The sequence below is a fragment of the Anser cygnoides genome, chromosome 4, assembly GCF_040182565.1.
Source record: "Anser cygnoides isolate HZ-2024a breed goose chromosome 4, Taihu_goose_T2T_genome, whole genome shotgun sequence".
Classification (NCBI taxonomy): Eukaryota; Metazoa; Chordata; class Aves; order Anseriformes; family Anatidae; genus Anser; species Anser cygnoides.
In genome coordinates this window covers 6,617,218-6,639,683 of record NC_089876.1, presented here as the reverse complement: position 1 = coordinate 6,639,683, position 22,466 = coordinate 6,617,218, and the positions used below count along the sequence as shown (strand labels likewise).

General features: G+C 45.5%; 1 protein-coding gene and 1 long non-coding RNA gene across 4 annotated transcripts in view; both read right to left on the bottom strand.

The window, feature by feature from the left end:
• FGFRL1 (fibroblast growth factor receptor like 1) overlaps nt 1-22,466 on the bottom strand; it is a 172,401-nt gene that overhangs the window by 111,701 nt on the left and 38,234 nt on the right. The window lies entirely within an intron of this gene.
• Nucleotides 242-22,466, bottom strand: part of LOC125180065 (uncharacterized) — a 35,762-nt gene continuing 13,537 nt past the window's right edge. Inside the window, exon 2 of the long non-coding RNA XR_007158294.2 lies at nt 242-18,615. This is a non-coding gene — a long non-coding RNA (uncharacterized lncRNA). The remainder of the gene's footprint in view (nt 18,616-22,466) is intronic.

Below are 22,466 nucleotides of genomic sequence, written 5' to 3'. Positions count from 1 at the left end.
TCTCTGCAGAACAATTAACCGAAAACACCAATCCTGTAATGCTTCTTTCTCTTTTTTTTTTTTTTTTTCAGTCCATTTAGCCTAAGTAGAACAATCAAGCCTCTTCTGGCAGGATATTACATTTTCAATATGTAACCACTTAAAGGAAGAGGACAGATATTGCAGAAGTGTGTCCCAGGAGGAGAAAATATACAAGTGAAAGGGATTTCTTGGGAGTGACTGTTTTAAAACAATATTAATCTGTTTTTTTTTGTTGTTGTGGTTTTTTTTTTCTTCTTCTTTTTCTTGCAGGATTGGAGGATGAACCTTTCTTTCACACAGAAGCAGTTGTTCTCACACCTAATCCTCTGTGATGTCAATGAAACCCCTCAGGCATAATCACCTACCAGCGGGAGGAAGGGGCTGACACTCCAGGTACAGCCCTGCTTTTGCCTTGGAGGCAAAGGGAATGGGAAAGAGCGAAAGGAAAACAGCCTTCAGAGATGAGCAAAGAGGAAGGAAGAAACTGTGTAATGTAGAAAACTTTCAGTAGCTCTAAAATATGCCAAGAGCTAATCCCATTTTCCTATTTATATGTATTTTAGGGAGGGTTCAGTAGCCACAGAACTCACACAGCTGACAGCAGGGAAGGAAACGTGTCTATACAGAGACCGTGCATCTCCCTGCTGTGCCAGGACAAACTGTCCTCCGATGTGGCCTAAGGGGAGGAGGCAGGGGAGTTCAGCTCAGTTTGGGGACCCACGGCTGCTGCCGACACACCTTTGGTGTTACTGCTCAAGCACAGTGACCCATGTGGCAAAACACCACTGCACAGCCTGGCCGAGCACTCCTGCTAATCCCCCCGCTAAGCCCCCCAAGCACTGCGAGCCTGACAAGCTGCTGCTGCCCTGAAAATAATGGTAACTCGCTGGGAGTGGAGGGGAGGGGGAAAGGGCAAGGGAAAAGGGTGTGTTTAGTATCGCAGCAAATGACTGAAGACATTAAAAACTATTTGAAATTTATGTTTCTAAATCAAAAAAAAAGATTTTTTTGTAAAATTTAGCTGCTTATAATCGGTTCTTCTGTGTATGTATATACATATACACATGAATAGCACACATAAAGCACATGTGCATGTACACACAAAACCTACATGGGAAAACGCATGTGTAGGTCCTGAAGATCAGGACAAAACATCATCAACGCACACAAAATGCATGCGTGTGTATCGCTACGTATTTGGTAAAGTGCAATTGGGATAGCACTGCATGCATGAAACATATGATGCTGCTCCACAGCCACGGGGCTCCCTCTGTGTGTTGAAATGCACGGCTATGCTGCCACATGCAGAGCCTACGTACTGCAGCACCATGACACCTTCTGCTCCACACTCAGAGAATTATTATGGCCTTGCCTGCACTGCAAGAAGGGGCCCCATAATTCAAAAAGAAAAAAAAAAAAAAAAGTGCTGTTCAGCCAGTAGCAGCATCAGCAGTGCTCTAATGCAAGACTGTACTCAGCTGTTTTTCCATAATGGATCATATAACTCTGCTTAGAGTGGGATTAGAAAACACACTGGGAAAAACTCCCACACCCTGCCACCACCCCTCCTAACAATGGGCTAATCGCCACGGTCGCAAGGGGGAAATGGTTTTCCAGGCCCTGGAGACTTCTCTGAAATTTCAAAAGGAAAATTCTGCTCCAAAGAGGGGTAACAAATAACGATGAAAAGTAAGAACCTCAGGGCTTTCTCAAAATACTAATCTAAGAACATTTTCCTATCTGAACAAATGTTATATCAGTGGTTTGGGAGTGTTTCATTTCAATCCTGGCAGTTGCTATTAATTGTTAAGCTTTTGGTAAAAAGATTTGGTAAATTTGGCTTTTTGGTAAAAAGTAACCTAAATCACAGATTAAAACCAAACCATTTCAAATCAGAAAATGATGCTTTTCATCTGAAGAAAGTGAAGTGCAATCACAACCTCCCTGGGTGAGAGACCATTTTACTCCTACCATTCTTCATTCATACAACAATTAGTCCGTCCCGATCCAAGACGAAGTCCCCCAGGCACAGTTGTGAAACAGACGATAATAGCAGTGGGGTTGTTGGTTGTTGGATTTTTTTTTTTCAATGGACCTGATGAGTGACTGAAATCAAACCTTTCCTCAAAGTTTCAGTTATGATAAACCGGCGCTTTTCACCCCAAAAATGTTACCTCCAAAAATTCCCTACGGTGATACAGGACCATACTGAATTTCGCAGCAGCTCATGGGTGTTATGCTGTTCCAAGGTGCTTCTGCAGCTGTATATTGGCACAGCCCACAGCTCCTCTTCTTAAACACAGACCACATAAGATTGCATGCACACTAGTCTTTCAAACAACAAAAAGAAAGTAATTCCTTCCCCTACATGGCAATGCCATTGAAAGATGAAATGAATTGAATTCTTTCAGGCACAGGGGCAATGAGCCATAGCGCAGAGCAGCACACTAGTTCCCCATGTCAGCAAGCACGGAGGAAACACAGCGAGACCTCGTGCCAGATGCACCTTATCGCTTCACTCACATGCAGAGACAGACAAACACATCGGTAAGGGCACCCTTTCCCTCTGGTATGCTCCTATCTCTCGATTCCCTGCCAGGGGAAGGGAAACGCTTGCAAAGTGACCTACAGGCTGCGAGCATCTGGGAGGCTGAGCTGTGCAGCGAGCTATCTGGCATGGTCTTCAAGATCTTCCATTCCTCTGCACAAATTACTCTGGTCATTCAGATAAAAGCAGAGAGAAATGAAGAAGCACTTGTGTCTGGAATTCCCTGAATTTCATTACCAACCACCAAGGGCTTAGCCAGGGCCAAGCTGTGTGGTTACTAGCACAGCCACGCTTTCATTTCAGGCTGATAAAGGTCCATTCATTGCCACCAGTGAGCCTTGAGGAGTGCGATACGAGTGCAAGGAGGAGCAAGAACAGGGCCCCCATGGTGACACTGGATTGAACTTGTACAAATGGGGTGGCTGCCGCAGCATCCCTGCTCTGACGTGTGCTGCCATGGTACTTCTGCTGCTCTTAGAGTGCTTAACCTATGTCAACTGCCTTCTGAGCCATCCGCTTCAAGATGTGATAGTGACAGACTTGTAATTCGGTTTGGGAAGGCGTGAGACCCAACGCCTGCCCTCCCTTACCATCCCCCTGCCACGTCCATGCACTTCCCTGCTGCTGGGTTATGTCAGCCCAAAAGCTTCCCCGGGGAGAAAAGTAACAGCTGGCTCTCTCCAAACCATCTCACACAATTAAACAAAAAATTGCAGTCTATGTTTGCACACTTTTATTGTTGACAAGGCACAAGGAGGGTGAGAAGCAACCTCACCCTCCCTCTGCTGTGCTGACTCAGTGGGATTCCTGGCACAAGTCATCCGAACAAGAAGGCGCCACTTGTAGCCCATCATTTCTCCAAGGAAAGCCAGGCTTATAACTGTTAGTGTCTATGCAAAACTCTCCAAGATGCCAACTGTACTCTTTTCATCCCGAGTTTCATTATATTTAGTATGTTTTCATCAAGTCCCTGCTTCTGGAGGCATGGGTTAACACAAAAGGATGAGCTTCAGGGAATTTTTTAGCTGTTGTGGTGATGAGCTTGTGGAAATCTTGACAGTTTGAACCCTCAGCCAGAAAACAAGTAATGAGCATCCAAATGGTAATTTTAAAAGACCTTATAATGCCCTCGTGAGTGTTGAAGACTGAGTCATGGTTCTGGGAAATGCAACATTACATCTTTATCATCTGCTGCAGGACTTAACCAGGGTGAAATCAGAGGTTTTCTGTAACAATTCTGCATCTCTGTCTCTTCAGTGAAGGGGGTGGTAGCAGAAGATGCCTGCCTGTTAAACTGGCATTAAATTAATAGAATTACAAGTGCTTAACAGCTTTCAAGGATCAGGGCCAGGCAACACATTTGGGTGTTTAAGCATTGATTTAAGCATCTGTCATCAAACATGTGCATTTGAATGCTTGGGACCTGACTTCTTAGTGTTATTTCTTCCCAATAAAGTAGATATAAATCTAAATCTCTACCTCACTGCAGCATCACGGGGTTATTCTGGTGCCTGTAAAGGAACCTGAAATTGAATGAGATGTGAAATATCCATGTGATAACTTAGTCAGTAGGGAAAGCTCTGGAAGGAAATTTTGTACTGGGGATACGCCTCAGTAATGGAAGGAGGGCAGGGGAGGCCTGGTGGATGTGTGTCAGCAATTGCTAGGCAGGCCCACGGGTCCTTCGTTCTGGGATGACCCTCAAAACAATTTCCTAATGGCCACAAAGCAAAGCATGACATGCGCCTAGGAAGATGGCAGGGATTCACCTTGCTCTCAGCCTTTTCACACAGCGTATCCGCAGAGCCCAGGCTCTGGCAGCCCCGAGAAATGGGCACATCACTGCTGTCCTCCAGAAAAGTCAGGCCCATCAGCTTTTAACCAGGACCTTACACATTTTGTTACACCCCTGTAACACTGCGCCACACAAAAGCTCCCTTCTCTTGGAACAGAGCCCTCGATTCTGCAGCCACACACTCAGCCTGGTCTTGCCGTGGCCCCCTACACAGAATTTCCCATATACTTTGTTATTTATTAACAAAGAGCCATATATTTTCTTCTAAATACGTTGCTCCTTCACACAGACCACGGGGCTGTTCAGCTGCTTGCCAAGCAGACCTCTCAAACACACGGCGTTAAAGCTAAAAGGGCCCTTGTAATTGTGCAGTGTTGTGAGGAGAAACGTTTCTTCCCTGCTATACCTTGTACCCCGGTGCACAGCAGTGGGCCAAGGGCCACAAAGCGGCTTTGCTGCCACTACCCTGACACATGTGGGGAGCAGATTTGTTCCCCAGAGGACAATCTGATGGCCTGGATGTGGCAGGGGACAGCTCAACCCTCTCATTCAACAGCCATGACAGGACAGGGTGCTCGGCCTGGGCCCATCACGTTGGTCTTGGGATCGTGCAGAAGACACAGGGCTCTGCTCCGCTGCCCCGGCTCTCGGATATGAAACCACTGCAGAAGTGCCACAGGGCCTGGTGCTAAAAGACGAAGGGACTCTTGCTCCTCAGCCAGCCAGCCAGCGACTTCCATTCCCCTGCTCTTACTGCGGTACACGCGTACGCAGCTGCTCTCAAGGTATTGACAGCCATGGCGGGGCTCAAAGCTGCCAGACTCACACTACAGCAGCCTGGTGCAAACCCAAAATGGACAGCTTTCTAAAAGGTTTGCTTCCTCTGCACAATTCACGTTCCATGCCCGACAGATGTAATGCTGAAATTACCACGTGAGGCTCTGTGAAGCCTGTTGTGCAAGAGGTCGGATGGGATTCCAGCACAGCAATTTTCCAGCTGCCTGTGTTTCAGTCAGAAAGTGCCAGCTAGAAGAAAAGTGCAAATTTGGGGTGAAAGTATATCAAAATTGCATCTGTAAAAAACTTTTTAGGTCCAGGATGGAAAATTATGATTCCCAGAAGAGCCACGGCCTAGATAACAAAAATCTCAGTTCAAGCCCTGTTATAAATCAGTGAGAACAAAACTCTCCCATTTTCTCACAGCTCTGGTGCACACACAGATTCCACTCTATAGCCTTTCTCTCCCTCTGGCCTGAGGAATACTGACTTTGTAACAACTAAGAGCTTCAAGAAGCAAGACACAGACACCTTGAACTGGCTAAGTTGGCACATACTTCTGTCTCTTTTGGGCATTTTCCTTGCAAAAATACCACCTACATATACAAAATACAATAGAAAACCTGAAAACCCTGTTCACGATAAGGGAATCCAAATGATCCCTTTTGCCTTTCACATCCAGGAAACATGTTTCTGGCTTCCAAAATGCTTTGACTTAGGGAAAACCCTATGATGGTTTTTATAGGGAAGCTCCCACATCGCCAATTCTGTTAAGGTGAGATGCAACAGGTAAGTGGAAATATGCAAAGGAGAACAGGTGAGACAGCAAGAGGGTTGCTGTAACTTTGCACTATAAAACCAACAGAATAAATAAAGCAAAGCGCATTAAAACTCATCCCAGGATGATTTTATTATTATTTTTTGTTTTGTTTTGTTTTCCTGAAGAGTCAACATGAAGAGAAATTAGGTTGTTCAGTCCTGTGGTTTAAGTCAATGGTTGCCTGCAAAAAGCCATATTCGCTCTTCCCTACTCCCAAGTAGTTTTTATTGAGCAATTGGAAGATGTTATTTTCAAAGCCAGGACTCAAGTTGGTTAATCGTTGATTAATCGTTGCACCTCTTTTCTTTCAACGAAAAACAGCTACAGGTTTGCAGGAAGGAGCCTCGGGGCTGCAACAGATGTCATGAGCCACTTCCTACAAATTAGAAAAGGAAAGTAACCCCCTCAGGTTAATTATGGGAGAGGCCACACACGGAGCTGCGTAACGAGCCTGTGGGACAGAGAGAAGGCAACTGCTTCATATTGGATTTCAAGAGACAGAGCATGAAATCTCTCGTGCTGACTACAGGCTTTTACGCTGCAAGAGCAATGCCTCCTCCTCTGGGGAGGCTACAGGCCGTACCGTGGGGCAGGCAGAAGAACAAGGAAGGCCATGACTACCCTCTGAGGATGGCTCTGAGCGCAGACATCTCCCCAGCGGATGGCCACGGCAGCTTTACACCTGCCTCACTATTTACACAGGTGCAAGGTAGTTAGAAAGCCACGGCCTGAAGACTAAAGCATAAAGACAGGGACTTGGCTGACCTGGATGTTGTTGTTTTCCTGGTGGGATGAATAGGCCGAAGTCCTTTCATCTTTCTCTGCCTCATTTCCCCATCTGCCTAATGGAGATGGTGCTATTCATCTTACTTTTTTTTTTTTTTAAATAAAGTGGTTAGATTTTCCCTAAGGAAAAGCCCCAAAACAGTCCTAGATAGCATCACCACCAGACCCCTGGTTAGAATTTATGACCTTTTTCTCTCTCCTCCCTTTCTCTTCCACCACCCCTTCCCCAACAGGTTTGTTCAGCCTTGGCTGCAGGCCCATGTATCATCAAACTCTTTCCTTAGGGGCCAGGTCACTTTAAAAGACACAGATGCTTACTTACAGAAAATTTCAAATTGCAAAAGCCATTGCAACTCAGCTATGAACCTTAGCTGAAGAATCAGCCCCATGCTTCCTTCAACTTACACATCCATCCGTGGCCACGTTAGCACGACCTGACAACAAACGGAGAAAACAACCCAGAGCGAGCCAGTCAGCATGCCCCCAAGATTTATTTTGGTGAGGGGGAAATAGCTTCATGTGTACTTAAAATACGACTTGCATGGGTTAAGTGACAATGAATCCACAAACAAGGAGAATCCTGGCAAAAGCCAGGATTGAGCTTCACCCTCAAGTCATCGCTGACAGCAGAGAAGGGATTTTTGGGATCTAAGCCACATTGCACAGGCACAGCTGAACTCCTACTGCCAGGATGGCCATGCACAGCTCAACCCAAAGAAGTAGGGATAAGTAACTGCATGTTTTGGTGGTCTCGCACAGTGGCCAAGAGGAATGGAAAAGCCCAGGATTTTCAGTCCAAAAGGGATAGTTGGGTGACATTTCAACTTGAGGGAGGAAAAAAAAAAAGTGAAACATTCTGGGTTTGTTCCAGTGCAGAACAGTACTTTCTTTTTTTTTTTAATCTCAAAAAAGCAATTGGAGATAGATCTGCCAGCCTTTGGACAGCCGCAATCACAGCCTCCTCCTGTAAAAATCACAGCCTCCTCCTGTAACATCTTCTCAGCTGTGTACACACCACTTCTAACACTTTGGGCACTTTTGGTGACGCTGCGCTCAGAAGAGGGGCCGAGCATTTATTTACTAGTAGAAAGGTCTGAATTGGTTCAAACTTCTCATACAGTATGACCAGTGCAAAATAACACAGCTCCCTTGTTGACAAAAGCATCGAGCAGTGCTTATGGCAATGGACTTTCATCAACATCTATCACTTTCAATCGTACAGGAAGATATTCACACACACGCTAAAAATGAGTAGTCGTCAAAAATACCCAATGAATATTAAATGCCTTTCATTTTTATTACACTCATAGACAAACAAGCAATCTCCAGACTTGAACTGCCAATTTTCATCTCATCTAACTTCCCACATCTTCCAAAAAAAGGTTCACCGAATCAACCCTAGATTCAACAGATAGATTAGAGGCTAAATAAAATTTTTTTTTTTTTTTTGCTTGAGCAGGGTTAGCTGAGATGCTTCTGAGATAATTTGCCTGCCTCCCAGGCACCTTCTCAATATTTAGAGGCACCCGTTTTTCATCACTGGTGCATCGTCCTTGCAAGATGGAGTGACCCAACCTACAGGACGGGAGTGCTCATGCCTGTGAACTCGACATGCATCTGCTGAGGAAAAAAAAGCCCGTGGCCTCCATATTTCCAGCTGAACACCAAGACTGCTCAGAAATTACAGGGAGACACATTGCTGAGCTCCGATCGCCCTGTCCCAATGATGCAGGATAGGACTCAGCTGAGTTACAAGAACATGGCATGGTAAGTTCATAAAAATGGCCCTACAGCTGGGCTACATGAGCGGGTTCGGTTTCTTGTGGCAGATATGAAGGGCACGCACAGTCCAGCTGGGGATTTATCAGTGTCTTGTTAAGTGTAATGGGACAGCAAGGCAGCCTGGCAAACTGAAAGAGTATAAGTCTTGTTCATACTTACACCCACTTTTCTTGGGCTCAAAGGATTTCTCTAACATTTAAACAAGTAACAGGATCGGAAGGTTTTAAGAAGCTCCCACAGGCTCATAAGAGGAGTCCAGCCCTCAGTGCAGCCAGTAAGTTAGAAAAAATTCAACTTAAACACAGCTATCGTGATTTGCACCAGCTGAGGATCTCTCACCCAGACTGTAACGGGAACATGCCCAGGCTGCTTGCCAGCACCCTTGGCTTTGCTGCCGTAGGAGCGACGGGCAGGTATGCGTGACCACTCACCATCAGATTTCTCCACAATGACAAGCTTTGAAGTCAGAGCACTTTGCTCTCCTTCCCCAGACCGTTTTCGCTCAAAACAATAACTATTTAAATGGGAACCTCGCTAAAGTCATTTCGGATTTCTTTCCAACTCCTCTGTCAGTGATGAAATGCAGTTAAATCACAAAAACAGAGAGACCTGCCTGCTCCATGGCTCCTATTCAGCACAGGCTGGATATCCCAGCCACCCCCACTATTTTTCAGCACTGCAAGAGAAGACACCAGCTGAAAACCTAGAAAGAGTAGGACTGAGCAAATGCCTCTTTTTGCCGAAAATCTTGTTAAGCTGCTCGCTGCGAAACCCGCTAAAAAGCTTCTCGTAGCCAGCGGGGCTGCCGGAGGCTAGAAAAGTGATTCGTGGCCCTCATCCTGCCCATTCAGAGCAAAAGATAACACCTGCGGGAAGCAGGCGAAAGGTTAAAACCTGGTACCTCTGTGTTTTCCTAAGTGCCGAGCTTGGCACCAGAACAGAGGCTGGGAACAATAGCAGGAGCACTGCGCGTGTTTTCTTTTCCCTTAAAGTAACATTTTTGCTGCAGTGTCATCTTTCTGCTCAGCCAAGCAGGCGCTCTGGGTCAAATCAGCTGCGTGATCCGTCAGCAGATTTTTCTGGCCCTTTCAAAAGATCTTCAGGCATTGTATTAAGAAGCCAAATCGGTGAAAAAAAAACAGGAAAAAAAAAGTCGCAGACTGCCCACACGTTTTACCGGTCAGGCGCTCGCATGACTGTGAAATAATCAGCATTCTTTTGGTGAAATGTAGCAGCTTTAAGCCAGCAGTCTGGCTTCAGTCTCTGGAAAACAGTGCGCTTTCTCGAAAAAAGCTAAAACCAGGGTATTACAGCCTGACAGCTTCAAAATTCCTCAGACCTCCCATAGGAATTGCTCACAAAAGAGCAGGCTGTTCCCCAGAGCTGGGTGTCAGGGTAACAACCCCTCTGATGGAAAACCCTAAGGGAAGGCATGCTTCCATTTATACAATCTTTTATGCTCTGGCTAAATGGCTTGTTTATAATTGTTGGGTTTAGGCGAGAAGAGGCTTCACCTCTCCTCACAGTTCCTATACTGTAGCAGTGAGGGATTTGGGGCCTGTTGGGTCACTTCCCAAATGGAGGAGAGAGAAGCATAATTTCCTAGAGTCTTCCATGTTTTCACATGAAGGCAAGCACCCTCCAGCAGACGTGGACACCAACAGCATAGGTACAGTCCCACTTTCACAACCTTTACCTCAAACCATACCCATTTCTACCCATACACCAGCAGAGCAGAGAGAGAAGAGGCCCTGAACAAACTTCACTGCTGTTTGCTGGGGCTGCCAGAAAAACAACAACATTAAAACCAAAAACAACAACAAAAACACCCTTTCAATACAAAATTTCTCCACAGGCTGTTCCTATCCCAAACAGAAGAAACTGCAGAGTTCCATATGGGACTTCTAACAGCTACCACGAGTCTCTGTGGTTAGGGTGAGAATCATCAGGTTGTTAAAACTGAAGATGACAGAAGTTAAATTGCTCGTAATTTTGCCTAACAGAATAGTTTGGGCTAAGGTTTTGCATGCTTGGGACATGTAATTACATTTTTATGGGGAACTGTAATTTTAGGAGAAAAATGGTAGGAGAACTTCTAATTAGAAACTGTATCACTTGGCATATGCATACAGATGCTGAATTAAGCCAGAAGAGGACATTTCCTTCGATTCTTTGTTTTGCAACTTCAATAATTTAATGTTATTTTATGTATACACATTTAATAAATGGATAAATTAACGCTGATTCCTAGTACTTGTGAAGAAGAGGAGCTGAACTAGTCATTGCTATGCTTTAAGTAACAGGTGATGACCTTAATTTCTATTTGTACAGTAGTAAAACGGTGGCCTTCAAGCTCACGCCTTCCCTGCTGACTCTTCCCATGTTAACTTCCTCCCGTTTGCACCGTACTGCAGGAAAGAGCAAATCGTTTCCAAAACGAGACAGAAGCCTGAAATGCAAATCAGAGGAGGAAGCAGTCAGAAAGGGGTCTGCATACAGATTCGGTAGGTTATCAGGTCTTTTACCTGACCGGTAATCAATCCTGGTGCCTGATCAGCTTCAGGGGATGGACCCAAGAGGAACACAAAGGCTCTTTATTCCCTCTGCTCACGTTGTGACTCTGCTATAAAGCCTAACCTGCTGGGAAGGGCAAGGTGGAGCTGGACATAGGGCCTATCAGGTAACGTTAATGTTCAGCCAAGATATGGACCTTGTGTTTGAACGAGACAGACAGACTTTGAAGAATATAATCTGTGTTGCCAATAATGGCTGGAGTGAAAGAACCTTGCTCTGGTTACCTTATAGGATGGGCTGGTAAAGCACAGTCGGATTCTTATCAAGATGCTGGGTTTGTGTTTTTTTTTTTAAATCACTGATTCACATGGTAATCGCTGAGAGTACAAAACGCAAGGTCTTCAAAGGGAGGAAACATGAGAAGAGTATAGATTTACCCAGTTCATGTTAGGGTTGCACGCTTTTGTACTGTGTGACTGGTTTTTTTTTTATACGTATAAACCCTCCTATACTCGATGGGACTAATCCTACCCATGTCTTTTCAGATTCCCTCCAATTCCAGTTGGACGCAGGCTCGCCAGCAGCGGTGAAAAGCAGCAGCTCTCCTGGGGTGCTGTGTTTCTCCGATTGACCTTAGCTCTGTTTACCCTTGCTACAAAAGTTTAGGCCAACATCTGCTAAATAAACTGGAGTGATGGGTCGATGGGGACAGGGAGGGGGAGTTAAAAACAAATGGGATTGTTCTGAAACAAGAGAGTAGCTAGAGGAGCTCAAGGGAGATTGTGGTGGGTCAGAAAATCGATGCAATTCCCACTGAAATCTGTGGAAAGCCTCTGGCATCTCCCTTTCAGTTTTGAAGCAGGCAGAACATACCTGTCTAAAGGTAGTGTTTCCAATTCAGATTGAAACACTCTTCAAAGTCTTTAGCCAAGCCACAGCGCTGTTTCTTTTGTTTTGTCTTCATTTACAGCACATTGAAAATACTCAAAATACCCATGCATACAGTAGTGGCTTAGCTCATACAGCATGTTTAACGGGGACAGCAGCTTACGTTTAAGACAGCAGCGTCTGCCTGCCCTGCCAGCTGAATTCCAGTTAAACAACCAAACAGCAACCAGCTGCAAGAATGAGGGCTAGAGGGGTGCTTCCAAAGCCGACGGTGAGTTCATCCCAATGCACTGGGGAAAGCCAGAAACACCAAATGGGACGACACACGCTTCTTCTGCCTCCAGACATCCAGGAGGAAGCTGTAAGTCTTGGAAGGGTGTTAGCGCTGTAAGGATGAGGCTGCTTAGGAGCAATCCTCACTCAGGAGTCTCCAGCGTAGACAACATGTATCAGAAATCCTGCAGTTATCTTTGGTTTTCAGAGGATGCTTTAGCTGTGTGGGCTGAAGTACGGCTTTGTTTTAGCAGCTATGTTCACACTAGGAAACCACTGACTGCATAGCATACCATTATACACCAGTAAAGCAGTCCTTAAATAACCGTATGTTCAGTATTCAGCATATGCCTTTAAAGCATCAGGATTAGCATCCCTTAAAAAAGAAGAACAGGGTAATATGAGAGCAGATATTCCCATTATCAACATATCTACATATTTTTTAATCCCAACCAGCACGTGCCCCTGGTGTTATCTCATGGCAGTATGTTCCAGAGCTTATCTAGAATAACTTTGCTTTTCATCACCTTCAAAGTTCCCTGAATATTTCCTTGTTTGTCTGTCAGGCAGCCTTTTGGCATACTGGACAGCTCTGTTCATGCTCAAGAACCTGAGAAAGGGACAGAGCCCAGCTGATTCAAAGACACCGTCTCGAAAAAAAGGACAAATGAGGCCTTCCTTGATAGCGAGCCGCCTGATACTCTTTCATACAAAGCAATACTGAGACTGGCACGGTGTCATCTGAGGTGAGCACAAGCCCATGTATACAATCTCAGTAGTATATAGGGCTTTGGGGCAAATACTGAAGCCTGGACCAATCGAAAGTAGGTAAGTCGGTAAGAAATGTCAGTAAAAAGCAACACTGATTCATCAAAGATGCCAACTAACTGGGAATCTGCCTTTGATATGAAAACCGATTTTCTAGACACAAGAAGGTGACACTGCCTTGGAACAACGCTCCATTGTCTCATGCCAAACCCCCTGAGAAATGGAAACAAGGTGGAACTCATCTCTTCTGAGAGCATCTCGCTGAGCCATGCTGAAACTATTGATGAGCAGGAGGGGACAGGGGCAGGTAATGGCAAAGATGGAAGGGATTCCTCTCAGGTCAGTCAGGTAAATTCCTGATGCTTCAATATTTAAGCTGTAATTTTTTAAGTCCAAGAACAGTGACCATACATGTCGTGTATGTATCAATCTCATCTTGGGATACTTAAGGGTTAAACAGTTCTTACAAAGCATTTTTCTTTGCTGACGGTAAAGAGTTAGAAATATATTACTAATAAAATCAGTAACAATTACAAAGGAAACTCTAACAGTATCTGTCACGGTGGGAACCCCCTGAATTCTGTTTGTAGTCAAAAGCAGCAAAATAGTAACCTAAGCCTGCTCAGTTCACCTTTAAAAGAAGAAAATTAGAAGAAGCAGGGAGTTGAAATCTGTGTCACTTGATAGCTCCTGGCAAACTCTTCTTGGCTTTATGGTTATGCTTCTAAATCCTCTCAATTTAATGGCATAGGTTTCCCTATTTTTAGATCACAACTTAAGGCAGCTCTACTTTTTTTCCCTGAGTTACTTTTTAACCAGACCCTGGTCATTAAACTTAGCAGCAAAGGAGCAAGAGCGTCCTTTCAAAAAGAAAAAGAAAAAAAAAAAGCATCGATGCACAATAACTGCATGGCTGGAGAAAGGAAATCGCTCCCAGGGGCTGACAGACCTCTTGAGTTTCTACTTCGCTGGCCCACGAGGCTGGTCTGGTGCTGGGACTCCCGAGCCCCCGGAGGTGCCAGGGCGCTTGGCGGCTGACGGAGAAGCTGCCTTGGCACAAGTCCTCCATCGAGGGCAGGTCACCAGCAGGTCTGCATCGAGCTCCATACCGCCTCGGTTGGATTATAATCAAATAATCCCCAGTTTAGTGTAATAATCAGGGTGAATATTGCACCCCACTGCTTCCTCCCTGCCCAACTACGGTTGGGCTGGGGGAAGCTTTGCACCGGGAGGGCATGCCGTCCTCCAGATTGTTTTGAAACAACAAGAAAAAAAGCTTATCGTAATCCTCCTGGCAATTAGAGCCCTGGCTGGCTGTAAAGTGTAATGCATTTATCAAAACCTCCTTTGAAGGTGCTGAGGGAAGTGAATTTGAAGCTGTCGGGGACTGCAGGAGCAAGAGAGCTCAGCTGCTGCCGGGGAGCCTGAACTGGGGCGAGGGGGCAGAGGGAGGAGGGAGAATTTCCTTGTCTGGGACGTGCACATTTTCCATCAGCCTGTTTGTACAAGGATAAATAAAATGTTATCTTGCTCAGTGTATCTTTTGAAAGCTCGGCAGATTACAGCTGGCATGCTTCGGGGGCTCTTCCTGCAAGGTTCGCCAAAATGTTAGCCACCCTGGAGCCATAAATCATCCCAAACCAGGCTGCTTCTCCCCTCCTCCCCATCAATGTGAGAAAAACCCAAGCCATTTAAATTTAAAAAGAGAGAGAGAGGGGGAAAAGTTGCCACTTCTGTGGAATGTCAGGAGGACGAAAGTGGAGGGTCTTGCCTTTTTTACAACATGCATCAGATGTGTTTTCCCAGAGGTGATTCATACACAGAAGCACGATGAAGGGGATCATCTCCCCTTACCACACAGTGAGGCTCTGGTCCAGCAGCATCAGGTGAGATTACAAGGGTGCAGTCTTGTAAAAAAACATCTAAAGAAGTAGTCCTACAGACCTCTGGACATTGCTTTCCCTCTCCCTTTCGGCTGCAGGTCATTTCTTTAGAGGGCAGGGGGAAGAACATGGCTCATGATGCTCTCTCCCCTCTTCTGCTTCCCTCTGGTGTGGGCACAAAGCCCCCTTTGGCCACAGGAGATCCTCTTCCCCTTGGAGGAAAGACCATCTTCCCTCTGAGACAAGGCCGTGTCCCTGGATTTTTACGGCCAGCAGGGAGCTGGATCATGACACCAAAGGCTCTCCCACCGCAGGGAAAGGAGCTGTGTCCAGCCCGTGGCGCAGCCACTTGAGACTACCAGGGCTCTTTGCTGAAAGGTGTTGGCATATGCATGCCCTCAGCAATAAGATGGATGTTAGGATAGGGACTGAAAGCCAGGGAAGAACGGGAAGAAGCAGAGGGGAAAGTAAAGATGAATTAAATTGACCTGAGCAATCTGCAGAGCAGGACCCCTGGGCCACCCCTGCACCTCCTCCCCGCACAGGGTGGGATTTCTCTTTGCTCATTACAGAGGCACAGTCCCACTCTCCCTCCCAAGTCCGCTTCTATCCTCCGCCAAGTTTTGTTAATCCAAACCCACTGAACATCGCCTTGCATATTTTTTTTTTTTAATCGCTCCCAAATCCCTTTCCTTTTCGGGATTCCTGCTGAGATCCCAGGCTGGGTTCTGCCCTGGAGTAGCTCAGAGCAGTTACGTAGCTGGGCTGCTGATTTCCATCTACTAGAGGTCTACCCCCCCCAGCCAGCTTCACTCCCTACACACGCCTGTGCACAAGCCTCATCTAAAAACCTCCCGGCGAAACCTTGCAGTGCATCCTCCCCTGCCCGGGGTTATCCTTGGGATTTAAGGAATGCGGGCATTATATTGCTATGAAAAGGGGCACTGTACTGAATTTATACACGGGGAGGTAGCGGGGATGAGAGCCAGGGTGTAGTAGCCTTACATCTGTGACAACGTTACAGGGGTGACAACAGCAAAAAACTTTGATCAATCGCAGAGTACAAACGCAGGTTTATATTCTTGCCATCTGGCAGAGTATCATGTTAAGAGCCATGCAGACAACAGTGGCTGCTGCTACCCAGTGTGCTATATACCAATAAAAGCTGAATGGATCTACAATAAAGCAGACTTTTGAAATAGCTGTGAAAAGAAAATCTAGGCCACTAAGTGCTGTTAGAAACAATGTCCTTATATTTTTTTTCCCTTCCCTGGCTATTCTCCTCTGTCTTGCTACTGCTCTTGGGATTCCTCTTCCCTCCCTTTTCCCAGCCCCGGTGGCTGCGCAGAAAGCTATCAAGTGAAATGCTGAATCTAAACTAAAGGGTGAGTTCCTTTAACAAGCGTTAAATAACAGTCAGAAGAAGCAGACTGGCAGCTGCCTTCACAGCTGAGACCAATCCCCCTCTATGAACGGTGACGTGCAGCATCTCCATGAATGGAGGAGTAAATGCAGTCTCCTCTTTCCTGCCTTTGCTTCCCCTACTCATTGCAAAGGGATAAGAGTCCCAGATAAAGTCCTGGATAAAGTCCTGGGCTGGCATAACCATTATCATTTTGCACTTCTCCAGTATGAGGATGTCCAGTCACCCTCTGGACCCATGCCCATAGCAGCTATAAACTCCCAAATATGCTCGAGCCACCCCTGCTCAGTGGGCATCCGTCTCAAATGCAGAAGTTTTAGCTCAAATTCACGTTCTACCCTGCACTTTCCACGTGCCAAGAGCACATTTGCTCTGACACACGCAGCAGTGCATTACACGGGGTTGTCTGGGCACAAAGAGCCAGAGCATCCCACTGATGAGACTCAGAAGGAGGGATGAAGCCTCGTTTCATTCATGAGTTCACCAGAGCTTAAAGATATTTCCAAAGCTAGAAGCAAAATTTTCATGCTGGTGAAAATGCCACTGCCAATGGCACAACATCTGAGGGCCCCCAAGAAATCCCCTCTCTCTCTTTGGAGTATGTATTTCCCATTAAAATGACTAAGAACATTAGCCAGCAATTAGATGGAAGAAAAATTTAGCCTGGGAGTTAGATCTCATTGTTACTACGTTTTCCCATCAGGAAACACAATGGTCTCAGAAGGGAAGCAATGGAAACCCTCATTCGAAACAACTGAACAGGTTGCTGGACTGGACAGCCCTGACCTGGCAGGAAGACCCAACAGCCCTGTTCTTCCTCTTTGGCATCTGTGATCCTACAATTGCTCATCCATTTCAATAAATCCTTCAGCTCCTCTATCAGATTTCATTTTTTTATGGACTTAATTCTCAGAGGAACTCATTGCCCTGCATTCAGGCCAGCTTTTCATCTTCAGTCGCAACTCGGAGCTTTCCAAACACGCTCAGTGCCCAGGAGGCTATCTTCGGAAAGCCCCAGATGAGGTGGTATTACTTTGCCAAGACTCTGAAGTACTATGGATATATTTGATGGATGCCTGACTCTTCAACAGGAGGAAATGTCTGCATGATGTTCTTACGGATGTCCACACTTTCGAAAGAGCTAGATACTATTTTCCCAAAGTAACTTGACCCGTTTAAAGAACTTGTCCGGGAAAGCCAGTTGAGTATCTCTGACATCTGCATTACCACAGACACTCTGGTATTAACCATCCCCTTTATCTCACTATATTTCTGTTGATAGCTGAACTATGCAATGCAGTGGTTCTGGCATCCCAGCAATGGCTAGTTATCAGGAGCAAGAAAGCACGAGGTCTGGGAACTCACTGAAAACATTCAGAGGCGATACGTGAGGGACTGGGAGAGATTAGACAGAGTTTGCTGGGGCTCCAGGAATTCCTGTAATTCAGGAGTTCCATGGTGAGATTTTCTTTTTTGTATGGGACAGCAGCGAGCAGGAAGATGGATTTTTTATTCCTCTTTAAAGTTATTTTCCCAAAGCCTTCATATATATATAGCTTCTCCTGCTTTTTCTCCAGTTTCAACCAGCTGGGGTACCCAGGACAAGTCTTCAGAGTAACAACACTCGTGTCAGCTGGAGAGGCTCACCTGGGCTCTCATTTCACCAGGAACTAGATTTTGGTGTCTGACTGATGGCATCCACAGCTGCCTCCCTAGCAATTCACCACTTAGGGCTAATTAGCATGAGCTAATTAGTTTCAGGCAGAGAACACTTGAAAAAAAATAATCTGAGTAAGTTCAGCCATCCTAGGTTTTATTTAACATACTTTTTTTTTTTCTCTACTGCTGAAACAGATCCCAGAAAGATGATGTAAGACACCTAAACTAGGCAGATGCTGGAGATACAGAGTCAAGTGCTCAAACTCACTAAAATGCTTAAAGATGTAACTTCAACCCTAAATGCTTTTGATGTAACAAGCATCTAAAATGTGGAGGTTTCACGGACGATGCTAATTATCCTAGTAGCTCATCTCCTTTTCCCACACGCTTCCATACCTAGGTTCTTGGCTTGCCTGGGGAAACAACCAAGACAACACCAAAGTGATCCAGCAGAAAACAGATGTGCCAACAACGAGGTCTTGCAAGAGTTGTGGCTACAATCATTTACAGGCTCCTGCCCGGTCATGGGGCAGCTGTGAAAACAAGGCTGCTGGGAAAGCACCAAGTGAAGCCTGGGTGGAAATGCCGACACAACCCCAAAGCACCAGCAGACAGTCTCAGACGCAGACACTACAGTGGGAGCCTTCTTGCATTGTTGTTGTTTTTCCCTGAAATAGCCTGTTAGATAAAGAGAGCCAGCGATTAGCTAAGTGCCATCTCCCCTGATACGCCTTGCCCATTATCTGCTCCTGACACCTAATATCTAATTGCACTGAAATGTCCCAGCAGGACAGCCTGTTCTAAGCGGGACTGAATAGACTGACTGTGGGAAGGGGAAAAAAAAAAAATAAAGAGCTTGCTGGCACATCCAAGAAATGAAAAGGCTGCACTCCAGCAGGGTTAGGATGTCAGCATGGGGATTTCAACAGCAAGAGTGCAAAAGGTTAGTTCTAGGAAAGGTTGGCTACCTCTCAGAAGCACATCCAGGTCCAAACTATTGGGTCTGGTAAGGTTTCCTGCCTGCAAAAATAGTTTGTGCGCTCTCTGACGATGAGGCCTGGGCTCTTCCCTCCTTCCCTTCTGTTTATAACACATCACTTCAAGGACGCCAGTGCCTCAGAGACAGCCCCTGCCTTGCCATGCTTAAAATCTGCACAGAGTAAACAACAGGGGAGAGGAAGTGTTATCAACTCTCAAGGGGGTTATTGTTGCTGTCTTGGTTTGGGAGGGGGTTCATTATTTTTTTTAAACATGATCATTTCACTGATCCTGTTTACCAAGCAACCTGATCAGCACAGCTGGCAGAGCAGCACAGCATGGCACAGGAACAGGTGACTGGGGAACGGGCCCTGCCTGAAAAAACAGCATGAAGTGCACAGAACAACACAGGGAACCTTTGCCAAAGCCCAATTTCCCCAAGCTTCAACACAGAAGCATGAGATCCATTTGCCTTTCTTCCATCTGGTAAATGACGAGGTATCTCCAGCGGTGCAAGAGCTGCATACCAAACCTCGTGGGTTCTGGGACTGACACAAGTCATCCTGCCCCTGAATGCAGGGCTGCATCCACCATAAACATGACATTGCTTCAGCGTTTGCTGTAAACTAAACAGGAAGGTACCAATTGTTTGGAAGCCTCACGCTGTCCGTGTCGGAGGGAGGAAAACCATTAATCCTTAAACAGAAGTAAAGGAAGATTATGGAGTCTACCACTGCTGACAACTTTTGGCTATACGATTTGTCTTCTACCTTGTCTCCTCTCATAACGAAGCACTTTTGGGTTATGATCTGCAGATGTATGCAAAATACCAGGAACAAGGCAGAGGTTTGTGGATCGTGCTGCTGTGCTTTGTGGCTTGCACATGCAATACACAGCCACGATGCACCCATGACAGTCACGACAGCATAAGAAACTCATGCTCCCCAAAAATTGATATAGCTCTCCATCCTGTGTCATGCATGTTACGCTATCCTGAATACTATTTATCCAGTGCATAATGTAACATGCAGTACTCAGGGACACTGCTTTCATTGGCTTTGAAATCAGCCTGGAAGCATCCCAGTTATCCAATGTTGGAAATGTTCATGATGCATTAGATCGCTTTTCTGCCAAATACCAATGCAACCATTTTACAGCCCTAAACCTACTCTGAGCCCTCTAATCTAAGCAGAAGCAGCAGTGCTTGAGTCTGGGACCAGGCTTGGTTTGCTCCGATCTTAGAATTTGAGATGTAATCTTTGGCTGTAGATGTAATTAGGCTGCAGAACTCATTTCCATGATGCTGGAATCTTCCAGACTGCTCTGATCAGATTCATACCACCTGGAGAAGCATAAAAAAAGTTCCCAAACCCCACCACACACTGTCATAACATCACTGCTGTTCTCCTGATCACCATGTTAAATGCAACCGAACTCAGAAAACAGACCTATCTGGTCATGCAATCCAAATCCAAAACCAAAAACTGTTACGTGTGGATTGGATTTAAGCAAAAGCCTTTCCTCTACATAAAAAACTAGGATGGAGATATAACAGGTAACGCTCCCATTCAGAGGGACCTCAATAGGTTTGAGAAATGGGCAAACTGAAACCTCATGAAGTTCAACAAGGGAAAGGGACAAGTCCTGCACCTGGGGAAGAATAACTCCATGCACCAGGACAGGTTGGAGATATCTCCATCTTGGAGATATTCAAAACGAGACTGGACATGACACTGAGCAACCTCATAGACTATATGGAGAGTAGTGAAAATGCTATGTAATAGTGATTTGAACCTGGAGCTTCACGTCCCATCCAGCAACCTGAACTAAAGATGAGGAGGACCACACTGTCTTGCTCTTCCTCTTGCTTGCTTGGCTTCTCTCTTTGAACCTTCCTGATTAAATTTTCATTAAACTTATACCTCTTCCCAAGTACATGGGTTTCAGCAAAAGTGCGAAAACAATTTCAGGACAGCTTCATTTTCCAAATACATTCCCATCAACTCTAACAATGACTTAACTTTCTCTGTGTATACACAACAGAAGTCCAGCTGCAACGTGTGTTGTGTAAACCTGGTATAATTCTGCTGAAGTCAGCAGATGTGGTCCTTGCGCTGCCTTCTTGGAATGAGAAATTTTGCCTTCTATTTATAACATACTTCCTTGCTAAAGAAATAGCCTTATAACGGAATTCATTTCTTCAGTAAACGCTTTAGAAAAAGAAACAAAAAAGTCCAGCAATTACCAAAAAAACTTCCTATGCAAGAGCAAAAATAGCATGTAGGCCAAGTTTTGTTGTTACGCTGACACAAAGCTGGAGTCATCCTGATCTTGTCATTAACATGACTGCATATTCACTCTAATTTAAACAGACAGCAGAAATATGTTCTCATGCAAGTAATACATAAATCTGCCAGGAATCGGTGAGACTTTAGCTCAATTCGACAGTTAAGCATACCAACAGACAAGTATTGATGATAAATAAAGATAATGAATGAGAAACTTGTGTTTAGCAGCCTAAGCAATTAATAACTAGAGAAAGACAGGCAGACAGACATACAAAATCTGTCAGCACGTGGAAAGGATCCATTAATTGCTTTGCATGCAACTTGTTAAAGCGGACAGCTTTTTTCATGTTATTTTTCAGAAAGGCAAACTTGTAAGGGCGTTTATAATGATGGTGCTAAGCCATGGCAGAAGCTCCCTCCCGAGCAGAGCAATGCCATATCCACCAGGCATGTCTCAGGTGGGAACTGGGGCACCAACAGCACCCCCTGATATTTAGATTTTCCTACATTAATCAGGTGACTTTCCTGTTGACTTACCTCCCTTTTCTTTAATGTCTCTAGAGTAGATCTTTCCAACATAAGTCCCATTCACTTTTAATCTCTCCCTCTATTTAACTTGTCAAGGCTCTAACAAATGAGGAGAGCACTCTTGGCTGAAGGTTTTCCTCTGATCTGCTTGGTCCAAAGAGGTACACGGAAGTGGGTATACACTTCAAATGACACAGCTCATGTCTCAGAGGACGTGAGACTTCAGCCAGCAGTGGGGCTTGCAGGCACCCCAGGGGCAAACCAGACCTACCACCGTACCCCTTTATGTTGAGATAAATAGATATGCTCCGGCACCCACCTTAGCCTTGCTTGCATGTCCCAGGTAACCCTCTGGATGGGTAAAAAAACAAGTGAGGGAACCTCCAGAGGGTGAAAATGGGTGAAATGAATTAAAACTCATTTCAAGGACTGCAGGAGGCTGGGATGCAGGGCTCACCATGATCTCCTCGAGGTCTGGAAAGGACCATTTTAGGCAGTCATTCCACCTTATTTTTCAGGACCAGGGACTAATCCCACTCCCATGACCTCTTTTGAGGCCTCACGGAGCAGTGCAGCTTCTGCCAGAGCTATGGGATAAATCCAATAAACACCCTTTAAATGAAAGCGTAGGATACCTGACAAGCCGAACAGGCTGTAAGCACCAGAAAAGAAGGCTCTAACCACTTTTTTCCAGAAATCCTGCTTTTATTTGACAGCCCTTTCATCCCTTTTGCC